General features: G+C 52.4%; 1 long non-coding RNA gene across 1 annotated transcript; it reads left to right on the plus strand.

The window, feature by feature from the left end:
* Positions 1 to 7929: 7929 nt before the first annotated feature.
* LOC149808617 (uncharacterized) lies at positions 7930 to 9369 on the plus strand. Its single transcript, XR_016430144.1, has 3 exons — positions 7930 to 7961; positions 8365 to 8504; positions 9315 to 9369. It is a non-coding gene; the product is annotated as an uncharacterized LOC149808617 (long non-coding RNA).
* Positions 9370 to 17000: the final 7631 nt, after the last annotated feature.

Consider the following 17000-nt stretch of genomic DNA (forward strand, 5'->3'; position numbering starts at 1 on the left):
CGGCGATCTTTTGCTCTCATGTTCTAAGGACGAGTCGATCCGACTATGGGATGTCAAGAAGCGCGTCCCGCTGATCGTTTTCTCTGGACACGAAGCGCACGGCGGCGAGGTATTGTTCCTCTACACGCGATCTGACCGTTTTCTTGCTTTCCAAGCTACTTCAACTTTCTGCCGGTGCATATCGTTCAGGCATGAATATGGACCCGCTTCTGCGGCAACGAGCGTCGGTTCTATGTGTCTTTGGCGAACTTTTCGTGCATTGCTGAGTGGCACACGACCTCTCCCCCGTCTAAGTGAAGTTGATAGTGTAGGTGCTGTTTGCATCGTTCCACGGGTTTCGGGAAACCGTTTTTGCGTCGTCCGGAATGGATGACGCTGTCAAGATCTGGTCTTGGAAGGGCAGAACGCCGTTCTTGGAGCATGCTGGCATGGCCGCAGACGTTGCTTGCCAGATTGAGAGCCCTCTGTTCACATCCACAGCACTTCATGGTGACTACGTGGACTGCATCCTATGGCACGGGACGTTCTGATATCCAAGTCCGTTGACAACCGTCTTGTGATGTGGCGACCGGCTGTGGAGATGGACACGCTCGTAAATGGGAAGGTGGCGCGCAAACTGCCTTCATGGTGTTGCGGGAGTTTGACATCCCGAGCTGCAGCCTGTGGTACATCCGCTTTGCGCTGAGTGCTGACAATACCATGATGGCTTGCGGCAATCGCACAGGCATGATCCATGTATGGAATCTCGCCGAGAAAAATACAAGTGTACAACGCATGCAATGCCGCGCACATGTGCCTGTGCGTATAGTGCAATTTCATGCAGATGGGCGTCACCTGGTTGCAGGGCTTGAAGATGGCACGCTGTGTGTTTATGCATGTAACGGCAAAGCGCCGAATGTAGACGATGGCAGCAAAGCGCCGAATGTAGAAGACGGCGGCTTGCCCGCCGGAGAGCAGGAGGGGATTGTTGCCGGTGACGAGGATGTCACAGCGTCCACTATGGTTGACATGATCACCGATGCGGACGATGCAACATTGGTTTTGCATTGATATGCAGAACAGCAAAGCTTCCGATTGTCATCCCTTGAGCCTTATGCTTACATCCTTTGCATGATATGCTACTAGTGGTCGTGTTGATGCTGGTGACGTTTTGCAACAATGAAATGCATACATAAGCTTAAAAAACTAGCGTTTTGCAAACACTGGCGTATGATCATCCCATCAAGCACTGTTTCCTGTATTTAATTAGATTTTCTTTCGTGTGTTCTTGAATTGAGTCGTCCTTGTCTGCAGTTTATTTCTGCTTTGCTTTCCCGCTTCGTTGTAACACTGTTTCCTGTTCATTTGAATTCTGCATGGCGACGACATCATTTGACTCACGCACTTTGTTGAATAGACACTCATGATTCTTGTTCATGTTTGAGAAACACGATTTGCTTGTCATGGAAGCATGTGTCGAGACATGTCAAACGAGAATGCATTGCACACTATGAAAGGTGGAGGAGGCATGTTCCAGCTGCATGCCTGACTTCATTGGATGCATACTGTCCTTGATATTAAAAGCAAACACAGCTTGCTCTGCAACTTTCAACTACAGCTTGTTGCACTTTGAGTACTTGATAAACAACCATCTGTATGCCATAGGGTCTCACCACGTCAATCCAACTGGCATATTTGCTACTACATGATGCGAACTCAAAGTTGGGACATCAACAGCTTGCTGCCAATTAAGGATTACCATTCCAGCTGCCGGACATCACTAACCCCTAACGGTATAAGAGTGACTCATAGGTGTAAGATATGGTTCAACTGCAACATTGCAAGAGTTGTAGATCTGAAACATGACGGCCAGGCCTTGATGGTAACTCTACCTTCATTCCTTCGCCACAAACAAGCAAATGTGTCGAGGGGCATCTTTGTGTTGCAAAGAAGCAAGGCAAGGCCACCTTCGTTATGATGTTACATCTGCTGGCATCATCACATGCACGTCAAAACTCAATGGAGACCCTTGAATTCGCAGGGAATGCCCACTACGGACACGAGTTGCAAGAAATGGACATCCCACAAGCTCGTCAATGACCAGCGGATGATTGCATCCAATGGTTGTCCACCATCCTGTTGATGATTGTTGAATGCGTCCTCGATGGTTCCGCATGCAGAGACAATTGTGTGGGAGAGGCAGGACAACCTATGATGAGTTGTCAACCTGTAAACAGGGCAAAAGGCACAGAACAGAACCATTTTGCTACATATATCTGAGATACATCGCCATGCCTTGCAAACTGTATATGCCAACTGTATGCAGGGCGCACAGAGGCCTGTCTGCCCCTTGAAAAACCTGCATGGGCGGCCGTGGGTCAAACACTCGCCTACCTATCTATAGACATGCTGCGACACCTGCCCGTGAAGCACAGAGACTAAGTTTTAACTTCTCACACAATTTCGGCTGTGCTCCAGCCCTACTTGATGTCAAGTCCGATTGGTAAGATAAGAAGGGAGCAGATGCAGCAGTGGTCGAGGCGGACAGACCATACAGCCTTCAAAGTGTGCACCATATCTCTTTTGTAGTGGCGACTGCCACTACAAAAGAGATATTTCTTGTGTTAACTAACACACCGGATCCGCCCTGCAAGGCCAAACGAGACACAAGACCTTGCAGACATATGCAGACATAGACATTTTCCCCCTTTAAATCATCGTGACGTGAAGGTGGCATTGTCCAGTCCGAATGTTGAATGCTGAGCCTGCTATGCCAGTAAGACTGTTGCAGGTAATGACACGAAGTGGCTACCGAAAGTATATACGATTTGATCACAGCATCACGATGTTGCAAGAACACACAGAGGTCACTGGACAACCTGACCACCTTGAAGTGATGATTGAAGTGCAGCCACTCACGTCACAGCGAGCGCACCAGACGTTTAAAAGGTCGATACATGATGACTATTGACGCGCCAGTGAGTCCTACATGGCAACTATCCCGTCTACATCTTCGTCTTCCCGCATAGGCGGGACGAGGTCGAACTGCAGGTGGCGGGGTGCCAGGTAAGGCTCGCGCGAGCCCCGAGGGTCCTGCGGGCTCTCCCACCTGCTCTCTCCAAACAGCCCGCCGCTCCCGCTGCCCCTGGCTGAGTCACGACCTGATTCATACCCATCCGCACTAACAGTGCTCACGCACCGCCCCAAAAGCCCTGCGGCCTCAGCTTCGACTCTCGACATCTTCATCGGGGCAGCAGGCGGTGAGAGGGCCTCGGCACGCACAGGACCGACGGGGGTGACGGCGCCCGCGCGGGGCGTGACCGACCCCGTGGGTGACGAGAGGAAGTTGACACCACCTGACAAGTGCCGTTCGCCAAATGCCGATGGCATTGGCGCCCGGAGGCGAACGGACGGGCCGTGGTCGTGCGGTGGGAATATGCGAGGTGAGGCAGCCCGACAGGGGGCCATTCCGAGAGGCGTAGCTCCGGGTGTGTCGATGCTGTAATTCGGTGATGGGCATGAGCTTGGAGTCATTTCCCGCATCGAGTCCAGGTACCGCATGTCCAGCGCTGGCACGATCGGCTGTGCGATTCGTGCTGAGGCCACCAGCCCGAGCTTCTTGCGAAGGTCGCCCGAGTCGACCTCACCAAACGCTTTGCCATCTGACAACGAGGGGCACGACGTTCCCGAGTCCTCCGGGCGACGCGTCGAAGGCCCATCCACCCCGCTCCATGGGTCTCGAGCCATGCGAGATGGGGGCGTGCATTGCCCCAGGTGCGCCGATCGGCGAGCCACGTTTTCCGCCATGTCCATCGACGGCGAGCGTGCTGCCGCAGCTCTTCTAGGTGGCCCAATGTACATGTCTGGGCCCAACCCGTTGAACGGCGCTGCGCCCGCAGGGCGTGCACGAGCAAAGCGCCCAGCGCTGGAGTCTAGCGCGCCTGAACGTCGCCCCTGCAATGGGGGCAGCGCGTTTAGGTGCGCGCTGCCTGGCGGGCTGCAGTGCTGCTGTGGCGTGTCCATCTGCTTCGACCCAAACGGATTGTCGCTCTTTGCGTTCGTGAACATGAGGCGCGTAGCTGCACGCGTCTTCCTTGGAGGCGCGTCAGGGTTTAACATGCTGCTGCATGTGACGCCAAGGGCGCTGACGCCTATGGTGCACGCGATCGGCGAGTCATCAAACATCGATGGCCGCGTGGGGGAGGGATCATCATCGTCGGAGCCCTCAAGGTCATCGCTGTCCTGCATCTCTTGGTCGTGGTTGGGGGCGTATTCAGTAGGCAGATGTGTCGCCTTGAACGCGGCGCAGAAGTCATTCATGCTTTGCTGGGGGCTGGTGTCCATCTCGTCTTCTGCATCAGGCTCTGTGAGCGTGGGGAGAGCAGGGACGGGGTCCAGATGTGCAGGCTGCGCGAGGGAGCTGCGTAGGTTGTAGCGTGGGGGGCTCAGTGCGGAATTGTGCTGCGAGGTGCGCTGAGTCTTGCAGGGGCGGTCTTGCAAGAGCTGCGGGGAACGTGGGGGCCGTGTCTTGATCTGCATCCTCCGTTCCTCCACCTCGTAGCGTGAGGCCTCCCCCCTGCATACGAGGCGTTTGGTCACTCAAGTCGATCACGCTTCGCAATGAGGGCGACTGAATGCGCATCATGCCGCAAACCATTTACAATTCAACCTTTTAATTCATGCGGCGTTGCATAAGACTCTCCAACATACTGCGTTTGGTGGGCACCTGGTGAAGAACACCGATGGAACTGCCGCAGGGAGACAAAGCATACCCTCCAAGCTTGATTGGCATTCCAAATTGGGCATCCAACGAGTTGGCTTCGTGACGAAGACTTGCTGACCGAGTCTGTATATGTGATGAGGACAGACCACCAGTCCGTTTCGATTTGTCCACGGAAATGCTGCTTTCCCCAGTTGGCGGCTTTCCATCCGACACAGTGTAGCTAGAGGGAGGTGTCGGTAATGTTCCAGCACCTGCATCATCGTTAAAAGCCCTCAAGATGTGCTGACAGGGCAAGTGTTGCGTACGACAGGGAAGGTGAAGGCAACACAGCATTCATAACCAATCGTCATCTGCACACCTCTGGTCATACGGAGCCTTACAAATTGGCACAACTATGTCGGTGCCCACTTGAGAGTTCCGGCCGTACAATCTCGACCCAGCACAAGCGTCTCCGCAAAGGAGATAGTCAGTCGGGTGTTTCGCATTTAACCCATGCCAGCGCAACCACAACACAACAGGGCACTGATACACAGTCTTAACTCTTCTACATATCAGGGCCGTTTGGAAGAATCGAGTCCAAATTTACATGGAAAGCGCTGATGATAGGCCTGGAGGCAGTTCGATGAGACAAAAACCAGTGGGCACATCATTGCGGACACGTGCCTGATTGAGTGGTCACAGGTTGTTCTTGAAATAGGGGCTGCGGACGACCCTGCATGTGGCGAGAAGGTTAGAGCATCTCGACATGTTGCAAGTGTCATGATCATTCTGACTTCCCAGTCACCTCAATGCGATAATTTCTTTTGCAATTGCCAAATCTTATTGCGAGATGTTGCACGAAAGGGCGGAAGGGCTTGGGATTGCATCATGGGTGGGTGCTCTGCTGCTGTTGCACACCCTGTGGATGAGGGTCACGTCAATAAGGGTGAGCATGCCAATCACACGATATAAGAACGCTATTATCATGCATGATCCCATGATGTCCATTAGAATGAACGCCGACGCGCTGCACCTCGTGTAATGTGGCTACGGAGCGTACACGCGTTCTGGCACATACTGTAGGTTCACGCGTCCACCCAAATTTGGTCGGAAACCAGCAAAACGCACCAGTGGTTTGGATTGTCGGCCATCGATTGAACGATCCTTGTGTTTAGATGCTGCCAAAAAGTCCGTAATCCTTGCAGGCACTCCAGCCTTATGTTTGCCAGAGCAAGATGCTAGCGCCAGCGGACTGGACAATGAGGCCATAGCTGCTTTGGCTGAGCTGTCTGGTGTCCTTCCGTCCATTCTACCCATAATTTCAAGGCCTGCTTCGGGTGCAAGCCTTCAGCAGGCTGGAAATGTGTGTGCCAGAATAGCTACGTTCCCACTGCGTACCTGATAAATTAACTAAATAACACAATGCGGAACGCGGCAAACCGCAGATATCACGTTTTTTGTTACTAAAAATTTCGTTAATGGCTGTGAACGTGAGCTGATGGTAGCGAAGCATGTATCCTCTAACGGCAAAGCACTCAATCCTAGAGGACAAAGCTATCACGTGGGGAGGTTGGCGACGGAGGGAGTCCACAACTACATCACCGGGACAGTGGCCTGTTTCTCTTCTTGGCCCTGCTTTATCCAAGCAGGGTCAAGGCTAGGCACCAGTTGAAATTGCATGCGATGCACGCTCTGTCCATTCTCATACGCGTATGGCGTACTCCGAGATAGTCCACTTCGTCCTTGTCATCCTTGATGAATCGGATGACTTCCTCGCATTGTCGTTCCTTGGAACGCCGAGGCCCTTTGCCCAAACTTGGCAAGGCTCAAGTCGATTTGTGTAATTGCTATCATAATCAAGCCATAACAGAGAAACTTTGGCCACGGTCAGAGATTTCTTGTGTTCTTGACTAGCTGACTCAGCGATACATCCGTCTCGAGCAACTGCCTCAAGTTTCACCGATGACAATGGTCGACGAGGGTTTCACGATACTGGAGCAGGTGCCAACAGTGGTGCAAATAAACGTGGGTGGCAAGGTATTCCTGACCAGTCGGGGTACATTGTACAAAGTGCGTACCTTAGCAAGAGTTTGCTGTCCATTAGGCATGGCTGGAAAGTGCGAGAGTTCCGTGTTGATTCCAACGACAATTTATCGAAGTGGCACCCACTCTTTCACAGGCAGGAGTTCCGTTAATTGTATCACGAGCATCGGCATGCGAGAGAATGCCGTGAGTCTCTTTCGTGATGACGCACATGCACATGTCTGTGTGGAGAAGGTTGCGATTTTTTTCTTGTTGACATGCCATTGGTGCGTCTACATTGGGCTTTAGCACGTTTGGGGCAGCTCGGCATTGTTGCGGGCTTCCTGCTGTTCGTGCTGCTTTGGTGCTAGCGTTCCTTGCCACGTGCCGCTCTGTTCGGAAAGACAAGTCCGCATGTCGAATTGAATGCACTTCTACAAATCGGAAACGGCACCCGCGTTAAAATACTGGACAACGGTCCAGTGTTTCTGAAGTCACGATTCTGCAGAGATATCAGTGGCGACAAGGACAAGGGAACTTTCGATTTCAAAGATGTCTATTTCTATGTCAATACGCCACTGCGTTTTCGTAACAGAAAAAATAGCTTTAGATGAGCATCTAAAGATGGTCGCAGTTGCCATTGTTTGACTGGCAATGCCGCCCTACTGTCCCACGCATGGATGCGGCGATGCATCGGTGCAAACTTGATGCGCAGACTCCAAAATCCTTCATCACCGGGCAAACAACGCAATCGTATAAGGCACAGTGACTATTAATCTGTCGTTTCCGTGCCCTGCTCACCTTCACGCGTTGGACAGTCGAATGTCGACTGTTCGCACCCATGGAGCCAGTCAATCTCCCTGCACATCGTTTACCTGACGAATTGGCGGTCAGCACGGACAAACCAATCCATCAATCCATAGGATATTTGCATCAAGTACTCATGACATTAGTGAGGCTAGTGCACATGAGTGTTGTGTTTGAGAACTAAGAAAAGCTGGATTGGGCAAAGACCGCTTCCTAGACAAACTGGTGGGGTACATGGAGGGCGACTGCCACAACGAGGAAGACTGCTGACACAGTCGGTGTCCTGCTAAGCGCCATTGAAGTGCTTTCATTGCGCCATACGCCATAAAACCCAGCATTTCACGGTTGCCAACATGCAACTTTGTGTAGAGGCGAAGTGTGCTGCAGGTGGAGAACTCAAGGATAGCCCGGATGTTTTCGTGGGGACGAAGCATTGCAGAAGGTGGCTCAGGTAAGAACCCGTGTGGCGCCTGCTGCTCATGGTATGCCGACAAGTCACAGATCCCTGATAAATCCCCCTTGTACGAGAGGCCCTCCCCACAGAGCGCATTCCTGACTGGAAGTGTGCTGCCTTGTCTGTGGCACCCCATCGCAGTCGTGTGCGCCATGCTTGCTCAGAGCAGCGCAACAGCAGAACCTCATGTTGGATTGTCTGTAGATAGCAGGTTGTGCCAGGCTCTGGATGGGACTCCACTGGTCGCAAGTCTGGTGGCATGACGTGCTGACTTTGGAGTTGGAACCTCCAAGTGGACCCGTAACGATGATCGTTTGTTTTTTTGTTGGGTCGTTCTTGGAGACACCTGAAAAAATGTTGTTTCTCAATAGGACTGACGGCGAGCGCGTTGGCTGTGCAGAGCTCACCGATATACTTCGTTGACCGGGACCCCTAAGCACTTCCAGCGGATCCTGAAACTATCTGAGAGATGGTGACTGCGTGCTGCCTGCATTACGGGAGGAGCGCCAGGAGCTCCTAGTGGAGGCTGAATACTATGAGGTGTGCCCTCCTTGTGTCCGTTCCGACCTTCCTGTGCTGTTGTTCCTGTCTATCTGGTCTATGTCTATTATTCTAGAGAGTCATCTAGATTCTAGATACAGCGAGGTTTGTCTCCCTCGGTGGGACTGATGCCTACAGGGCAGGCTGCTACTTGCGAGGGGGCATACCTCTGCTTGGGTAGCGACATACTTGGATAGCATGGTCGTCACATGGGATTCTGGGATGCTAGCCTGATTCGTCGAAGTATGGCTCTGGTAAAGGCCAAGCGCACTAGGGTCACACAAAAACAATTGTCTCAGATACTCTCTTTCCAACCACAGCTGCTGATCGAAACTGTTTTTGCGAACGCCATCGCCACATATCATAGCAGTATGGCCTCTCCGGATTTAGACCTCCCAGAGCTCACAGGTGGGGACTATCAGCATGGGATGACTCCAGCAAAGGGCCATCAGGGGGTCCCCATGGCATGGTTGTCGTGAGCAAACATAGCACATGCAGTCCACTGCAGTTTGCCCAGTGGCACTGCAGTGCTTTTGTCTGGTTGTTCAATATCTCCTCGGATGGTGAACAGAAACCTTGCCTCGACTCGCACACGGCACTTCTAACACGACATTGGTATCATCATCCAAATTTGGATGCAAGTTATTCGCGAGTTGGGCACGCAAGTGCATCCACAGCTACGTTACGAGGCGCATAGCTGTTGTGTGTGTGTTGACCCCTTGTTTTACAGAAGGCTTTGTCTGAAAGAGAAAGGAAAGCGGTCGATGCTAACTGGGCACCCATGATGCCTCACATTGGTCTGCCGTGCAGCTTGCTGGGCTTGTGGAGCAGATCCAGACGGCTCTCAATGACTACGCGAGCGCACGCATGAACTTTGACTTTGAGAGCATGGTCCTCCAGCACCACGCCCGTACCGGGCAACTGGAGTCGTGCATGGTGACGCTGCTGGAGTTTGTCAAAGAGTCGCTTGTCAAGATCACCCCTGTCTCGGATGTGTCCTGCGGACAACATGCTCTACCTCTTCTGGCTGTCCCCCACCATGCCTCCTGCGGACCCCTTCTCACATTGTCTTTCGGTGCGCTTTGCTTTTGCTTCGGCCTTGTCTTGGACTCGAGCGGAATCGTTGTTTGGTCGAACAACGCGTGGACGGGGCCGAGCCATCTTGCGATCAAAAAGCAGCGCTGAATTTTGAGGATAGCAGGATGAGGGGGGCGATATTCACGCTTCATTCAGGCCTCAGTATCTTACATGGAAGTGGCTCATACAGCACTTTCTCATTGCAGCATTTGCTGTGTGCATGTCAGAACCGAGAGAAATGGCCCTCTGGCAGGCCACACATCATTCAGGGGTTACTTTGCGCACTCAGAACCAGTCAGGTGGTAGTGTGCTCATGTATCAACATATGCCGGGGTTGCCGACAACGTCAGCCATGCCCAAGACAGGCATTGACGGCAGTTGCAAGCCGATAAGACTCTACGCGATGACAAGGCGAAGTCTCGAGTCGCTTCGCATGCTCGTGTAGGTATCGTGGCCCGAATGAAAGCAACGAGGTGGGCCGCGCTGTGGCCAAGGGGAGTGCCGAATTCACGGACTGGAATCGCCTCTGGGATGTGTGGCGGAACAAGGAGCTTGTGACCGCATTCACTAAACTGGCCCTTCGCAACGGCCTCAAAGTACGCACTCGCTCCTCCACAGCTCCAATTTACTCGACATGGACTACCCGATGTGGTACTCTGATCAATCCCAGATGTCGCACAACATCTTCCCATCTCTTTGCTGCATTGTTCGCTGCAGTGTCCTCCTCCCTGCTGTCTCCTCAGGCATAAATACAGCCATTTGTCTTTGTGGCCTTTCGCAGGCGCATCCAAAATCATCTTTGGTCCATCGCAGTGCCTGGCGTCAAAAAAACCGATATATGTCTCACCACAGCACTCGCTTGCTGATGTGAAGCGGTGGACGCTTTGCTCACAACAGGATCTTGACTACCTTAGGTTCAAACGGTACCCAATCGTTGTAAAGTCATAAGGCTGGGATGTACGGGTATCAAAGCCTTGCTGCAGCAATCGCCTGCTGATGTAAGGTGATGGACGCTCTGCGAGCAGAGCTCGCAACACGATTGCCACATAAAGTCACAAGGCTTGAATGCTCTCTAAGAACTAGTCCAGCATGCATCATCCTCTTGTGAACAAAGCGCCCATGGCCTTTATGCGGCAGGTGAATGCTGTGGCGAGGCAAATTTCGCTTTTTGGACGTTTTGCATGCACAAGCCATCTGTGCGTGAATAGAGAGAGCCCAGGTACTCAACGTGGTCATACTATCGTCCACACAAGCAGAAGCATCGAGAAATCGCATCACATGTGCGTAGCTATTCATACTGTAGCTATTCATACTGTGAAAGCTTATTCCTTCAGGTGGGTGGTCCAGGAGATGGTCCAACCTGGTCGAACTCATACGTTTCAATTTCGTTTATTGCGTTGCTAGTTCCAAACGCAATTGCAAATGTTGCATGTTCATGCGTCTCTGCTTTGCAGGTGGTGTGCAAGGACCGTACGGAGTGCTTCAAGGACAATCAGCTCGACGTGAAGTGGAAAATGTATCGTGTACGAAGTCTCAGCCTCAGTATCGGGGCCGATCGCCGATGGGCTGATAAGAACATCTCCCAGAAGGTAGCATAGTACCAGGTTCCATCTCACGCACAAGCCTTCAGATAGCACGTGGATGCAGCATCGTACTGGATCTCTTGCAGTCGAGTTAGCCAGCTAGTTGTTGGAATTTAGGCTAACGAAAGTTTTACAAGACAGCAGTGCTGCTGTTCAAACCACGGCATGCCCCGGAAACAGCTGTTGTGGTTTTTCAACTCTGTTTGTCTGCGACGCGGTTGTGGGCTTGGCAGTGGACATGAGATGCAGAGGATTTGCCAAACACCACACCTCCGCTCGGCTGGCGTGGCAGCCATGCCCGCAACCCCATGTACATTATTGAACATACCTTAGCCTGATACATCACTGGCTATTGAACCCCCGAATCTGTTGCTGGGGATGCGAGAGCCGCACGCAGTGCAGCGATTTGATTAGCTGAATCTTCCACCAGCCCTGTCTCGAGGATGTTGCCTCTACGATAGCCCCCGATTGAAGTCATTCATAGATGATGTTGCCCATAGGATGGGGCCGGCACCCGGAGTTAGAAACACAGCCTATGTTATGCGTAGGGTCCCCAGGCCCAGGCACATTTCATGGAGGAGTTTTCTAATGGTAGATTGTCATCCACTACCACAATGCTGTGGCGCCCAGGTGTCTGGGCACGTTCTGAATCATGGTATTGTCTGGTGGTTGTTACAAGCCCTCGTTGCTGTGATTGGCAAAAATGCAGACATTGTATCATTGTGTGCTGATGGCTGAGCTGCTTACGCAATAGCACCGTATATGCATCGTGGCAAGACCTCAAGCTTGCATGTGTGTGTGCAACACTGTCGACGGGTTCTAGAGCTGCACTGCCGTGTTTTTGAATCCAGCTTCTCCAATCATGTTGTTCGTGCTGTGGCGCTTGACCACTCACTGTGTTCATCTGGTTGCGGAATTCGTTTTGTGGGTGAACTCGCCATTCCCGAATCCAACACCTCCAAAAGCAACAGGTGATCATTGATCAAGGTGGGGCCATTGCAGAAACATGCATGTGGATGGTCGTGCATGTGAAAAAACGCCAGCATTGACCAGCCAACGGGGCAACTGTTGCGAGACCAGACTGGCGAAAGCAACCATGACTGATCTCACACGTCCCCTGGAGGCACGCACCCACCGGAGGGGCGAGGCAATGAAGGACGGAGATGTGGTCCCAAATTGACTTCAAGCTTATTGCCGATTGTGGTGGTAATCGATCTTTGTGAGCCAGCTCGATACCCCAGTTTTTTCCCAATTGCAACACTAAGCCGTTGCATCCTTTTATTTCTGCCTTGTGCGTCTTTGAAAGCTATTGCATCAGTGGCATCAAGGCCCAACAGAGGACAAGTTCGCATGGTTATGTCCTTGCCACAGGAAAGCTTCAGACGACCAGTTTAGTTACTGTACTACGTCATACTAGTACAGATGCCTACAACAGAAGGACGACAGGCGCTAGCATAGCAGTTTGAAGAGCCACATCAGCACAGTCAACACAAGAAAGAAGGATCCACAATGAAAACTGTCACCGAGCAGCGATGCCAGGCGCAGCTGCTTTCAGGTAGACATCTTGTCGGGAGCGGAGGTCGGCAAGCTGAGACTTGAGGTGGCTCAGGCTCCCAGGAACAGCAGCTTCAAAAAATAGACCTTGCGGCAGCGCCGTGCATGCCTGGGCCGGCGCCGCTCTGCACGTCAAAATTGCTTGAAAGTCGTCAACTCTGCTTGAACCTCTGTCAGCTGCATTTGAAGCACCGAAGCGTCCTCCCGTGCTTTCATCAGGTCAACGGCCAACTGCATGTGAATTTGTCGTCAAAACGCTACAACACCCAGCTGTGGGGTACTCATCGGCAACGTTCAGCAGCAGATTCTGCCCCATGACCACAAAGCATGAGCCGACAATCAACATGTACGATTTGGCTGGAGCAATCGGCCTCGACAAGTATGGCAGCATGGAGTGTATAGTTGATAAATGCTCAGGTGACCAGCAACGCACACGCGGGCACAGAACCCCAGACAAACACACATTCAGATGACCTGATGCGCACCGCGTTGGCTTGCTGCTTGCTACGGCGCAAAGCGCTCTCAAGCTGGCTTCGCATCGTCTGCATTGCGTCGGCAGCTTGTTTTGGCAACGAGATTCTTCTCAGCAAGCCACGAGCGCCGGGCCGCCTCGGACCAGGCCGAGTGCTCTTTTACTTCCTGCTCCAGCCGACTTCGGGCTTCCTCAGCGGCTTTTGCTTGCATGTGCTGCTTCGCTCGCCAGTCCGTTCCCGCTCTGCATTCCAACTCCCCAATGACATTACCAACGCTTCAGCAAATGGACATGAACGTTTGCAAACATCATCACAAGCATCCGAGGGTCGAACAAGTTTCACCCGTTATGCTCCCTCATGCTTGAGTCATGTGAGCCAAGCAACACTGAAAACGAGACTGAAAGATGTGGAGCGGAGCGGCTTATTTGTCACCGCCATAAAAAAGGCGTGAACACGTAATCAGCATGTAAGGCAGATCTGTGCATTTATTGACTGTTTTTTTGGTCAACCATCTAGAGACCGCACCTGCGGTGAGCTTACTGTTGGCTTCTTCAAGAGCATTGCAAGCGCTCGATCATTGTCTTTGCTTGGCCCTCCACATGGCTCATGCTGGCGAGCCTCCCCTCAAACTGCGCCTTCAAGTCGCCGTGAGTGCCGAGCAGGCGCTCATACTCTTCATGTAATCTGCGACATGGATGGACCATACATGAGCAAGGCCACTGCCGTATGGATGCAACGAAACAGTAAACACATGACCTGATTTGCTACACTCACGCATGTGCCATTTGATCCTTGAATTTGCCGCCGTTTGCACTTCCACCAACAGGTGTGCACCTCTAACAGGTTTGGCATCCATGATTCGACTCTAGCTTTCCTCGAGACATGCAGCGGTGGGCAGTATCTTCAGAAACTACGATGCCACCAGGTAGCACGCTGTTCCTACTGGTCACTCATTCTACGATCTGTGGGAGTGATACTGTGTTTTGAGGCCGTAGCCCAGCGAGTGCGATAGCTTCTTGCTTGACGCTTCCTGCGGACTGGTAAACACTCTCCTCACATTATTAGGTCATCATCACCACCCAAGACCACACGGTATCGAGTGAAGCAATGCAGGGGCATTTTGAAGGGCCCATTATCCTGTACAAAAGGGTGTATCTGGTACCAACATAGCTAGTTTTCCTTTTCCAGTTGCTTAGGTGCCGATACATCAACTCTACTCAGGGTCAGCGCCGTAGGGCCTACGCTGCCCACGCCTCAAAATTAGTCGATTATCGAAATTTTTGCCTGCCGGGCCATGGACTAACATCAACGGAAAGTAATCTCTTGCTCCCAAATGGTGCCTCAATCCACCCATCTCTTTGCGCCTAACAAACAATTGCGACAGCTCATGTCTAGCATCGTTTCCTGAGATTCAAGACCAGGCCACCCCCCCTCACCCAATGCATAATGTTTGATGGTCCTCAACGTGTAACAGACCATTGTGGCACGCACCTCGAAGCTTTCCGAGCGAGTATCAGCTGAGTCACGCCTGAGCTCTTGTATTGTGGCCTCGAGTGCATGGACCTGTTGCTTTGCAGGACGCCTCGTCATGTTTGCGAGCTTGCTTTTTCAGCCAAGAGTGAATTGCGTTCGCTCCGCAAATCTGCTTCTAACGCTGCAATGGTGCTCCCTCAGGGGCTCCTCCGCGAGAGCAATTTTGCTTGCCATCTGCACACCACATTTCTCAGAATAATGGGTCCGCAAGGTGTATCACTGACCCATGGCTTTCAGCCGGACCTAAACACAAACAGAGCTTGCTGCCAGTACAAAAAAGTGAAACCTGTGCTGTAGCATCACACCAATAGGACCTGAGACATGGTGGCCATCATGCCATGCGCTAGCAACTCCAGAAAAAGCAATGGATGGCATAAGCGGATACAGAGACCCAGGCTAGGAGGTAAGCGGAGCCAACCCAACCTCAGTTTCAATCACCCCCATCGTTGGGTTGACTACCTCACAGACCTGAAAAAGTGGCTGTCCTGAAACTGAAAACCACCTTGGGATGGTTCATCATGTGGGGGCACTGGCAGAGAAAACATGTTGGCTAGCTCTGCCAAAACGTTTTGCAGGTGTGTTTCGCACCTCCGAACGCAAAGTGCTCCAGCTCAACCTTTACAGTGTCCAGCTGATTCCGTAGTCGCTGGTCTGACTCATCGGCAGCCAGTTGAAGCTTCTCGACAGCACGCGTATGCTCGCTCTGCACAGCGTCTGCGCGCTGCTCCAGGCTTTGCAGCTCTGCTTCATGCTGCCGCCTTTGAACTGCTTAAAGCGCTTGCTGCCTCCCTTCACTTGGTGCTACACGAACCAACGCATGACATCAGGATATGCACAAACTAGTTCTTGATGCCGCGTGCTTTAAACCTTCATCCCAGGTGCAATCATCCCGCGCTGTTTACACCGCACATGCTTCAGGCTGAGATGGGTGGCAGCCAGTGCGTAACCAGATTGGGTTTTCGACCCCATTGTCCCCTAACATTCGAGCACTTTCGGGCGTCTAGGCCCGCAGAGCACACGGTCTGGCAAAGCGCTGCTAGTCGTTGTCGGTACACCGAGCACGTACAAGATCAGGGAACTATTGTCTGGCACTTTGTCCGAAGGTGGGTTTAATCGAGCTGATATCTCAGTAGTGTTTCAGCTGTCGCATCTTGTACGATACATGCACAGCGAAAGTGATTGCCGGTGTCCATACGCTCATACAAGAACACCGGCTCGATTGGTCAATAGATGGAATTGCAGATTGGTGGTTGCTGTTTCAGTTTGCGCTGCCCTGCCAGAATGCGCAATGTAGACATATGTGATTTTCGACAACACATCGCCTTCCCACAACATGTTTTCCAATGTCCACGTGGATGCGGCAGTGCTGTGAAAGCAAGCATCGTCATTATTGCCTGCTCCCAGTGCAAATTGGGGTCATCCTGCCGCTCAGCGTCGTTGCTGCAAGGCCAGCATTACCTGAAGCTGCAGGACTCGAGCTGCGAGGTTGTCGTTGCTGGCACAAGCATCACGGAGTTCCACCTCGAGGGAGCGCACACGGCCTTGGGCGCTGTCCAGAAGGCTCTGAGCCTCTAGCTGGGAGGGCCCTGCAGGCGTGTTGTTGCGTTCCTCTGCGCCGTGCGCTGCGGTGTGACGCTCTCGCACAGCCCGGTCCACACTCAGCTCGCACATCCTCTACCTCGCTCTGTAAGTGGCGAATGCGCGTGAGGTGCTCGTCGCGCTCCCGCACTGCCTGCCGCGCGGCTTTCCGACCGTCTTCCAATGCCGCTGCAGTAGGTAGTGCTCTTCATTGTTCAGGACAAGTTGCAACCCATACACGCACAAGAACACCACATGGCAAGTCACCGTGTAAGGGAGCGATGCCACCCCCTTGCGCGCTTTGAGACTGTCAATGTTTAGGCTTCACAAACCACCTTGGTGCCAAATGCAAGCGGTTTGCTGGTGTGCAATCCGTTCGGAACAAGTGCCTCTCACTATGGGACGCTTGCAATGAACCCACGCAACCCTCACATACAGCTGGCAAGAGTGAGATCAGTGAGCAGCGGTGTTACTCACACGGAACTCGTGCTCGATCACTCATACAAGACGACAGGCAAATAGGCAGTGGCCCCATCAAAAGACTATGTCACGTGATGCTGGTCATGCTATCTCAGGTAAACTTGTAGGCACAACATTCATGGGCACGAAGACAATCCCGGTACTCATAATCTATAAGCGCGTTAAAAAGCGCGCGGCGATGGAAAAAACTCGGGAAAATTACAACACGGACATGGAGA

The sequence above is a fragment of the Nuphar pumila genome, unplaced genomic scaffold, assembly GCF_984573655.1.
Source record: "Nuphar pumila unplaced genomic scaffold, dmNupPumi1.hap1.1 HAP1_SCAFFOLD_2610, whole genome shotgun sequence".
NCBI classification, from domain to species: Eukaryota; Viridiplantae; Streptophyta; class Magnoliopsida; order Nymphaeales; family Nymphaeaceae; genus Nuphar; species Nuphar pumila.